We start from the raw sequence: 1,638 nt of genomic DNA on the forward strand, positions 1-1,638 counted from the left end.
GGGCTGACTTCAAAAAATTATTTCATTAGAACACAACTGAAAAATCTTTCAATGCTACGTCTTTTATCCTAGTCTGTGCGGTTTTTTAAATTCGAGAAGTTAGTTCTCGCTAAGTCCCTCTGGTGGCAGTGCCGTGTACTACTCAAGAACGCTTTGTTTACGTTCGCTGTACAGCTCCATAACGTTCCATTTTAAAATACATTTTTTTATCTCTATATCCTTGAAGCGTACACAAAGCGTATTTGAATGCTCGGTGTACTATTCGCCGTTTAGGAAACTTAGAGAAGTACGAATAAATGAGATGTTTAGGAAATGTTAATACACTTCATGCATTCTTTACGGAGTGTTAAGGAGCGTATGAGAAACGTTAATGAAAAAAAATGTTAAACGTGTGGGAAATGTGACAGATGTGTTTTGGGTACACTTTACGGAGCGTTTGTGGAGAATTCGTGGAGCGTGTATGAATATTCAAAACCACTAAGAGTCAATGGAAAGTTAATGAAATGTTTAAGAAGCGTTAAAGTTTTTTGTTCACACTTCTTTGACGCTTCGACAAGCTTTACATTTTCATCAGGGAATGGATAATTTTAATTACTCCGTCTTTTCATCCATAAAAATCTAGGAAGTCAAGTACTGATTTTTGGCTCCAGGATCCTTATCTCTTATATGCATTAACTGAATATGCCACTGCAAGTAAGCAACCTGCAACAACTGCTTTTCTGAAAATCGCTTCTTAGATCCATTTTATGTTATGGTTCCCTCTCTCCTCTGCAGCAGGAGAGATAATTCTTACGCAAAAAGCAATACGGTAGCAAAGAATTTATTACTGTTTCATAAAAACGAAAGATTAATTAGCTATTTCGTCATCTTTTGCTGTGCGGCAAGTGTAATCGTATCCTGTCTGCGAGAACTATAATACAAAATGCACGCAGTGATGGACACTGGAAATAATTTTCGGGAAAGCAGGTTGTCTATTTATCCGAATGTTAGACGAATGCTCTCCAAACATTAATACTGTAATTTTTTACGAGTATTTTCCGAACATTCTCCGAACATTAGTTACGTGCGAATTTCTAACACTTAGATAAGTCATTTCAGTTACGATTATAACATTCGACGAATATTCAAAGAACATTAACATGCTACCTGAGTATGTATTGAGTGGATCCATACCATCCGATCAAATTTGACCCGGACTGGTTAAAAAAAAACAACAATTTTATATATTTTAATACAAATCTTTATGATCGCCTTCAAAATAGCCTCCTTCTGAGCCAATACAAGCATGCCAACGATTAATCCAATTTTCCATACACTTCTTATAGGCCTCGGCCGGGATGGCCTTTAGTTCCTTCAGCGAATTTCTTTTTATGGCCTCAATCGATTCATGGCGCGTTCCCCGGAGCGGATATTTGAGTTTCGGAAACAGAAAAAAGTCACAGGGAGCCAAATCTGGCGAATACGGTGGCTGAGCGATGACTTTTATTTCGTGTTTGGCCAAAAATTCAGTCACAATCAGGCTGGAATGTGACGGCGCACCAAAACATTAACCAAAATGTGTTGAGTCGATCCATAAGAGATGTTGAGAGCTTCTGCTATCTCTCTAATGCCAACACGACGATTTTCAAGCACAATTTC

This window comes from Trachymyrmex septentrionalis, unplaced genomic scaffold (assembly GCF_001594115.1).
Source record: "Trachymyrmex septentrionalis isolate Tsep2-gDNA-1 unplaced genomic scaffold, Tsep1.0 scaffold275, whole genome shotgun sequence".
Taxonomy (NCBI): Eukaryota; Metazoa; Arthropoda; class Insecta; order Hymenoptera; family Formicidae; genus Trachymyrmex; species Trachymyrmex septentrionalis.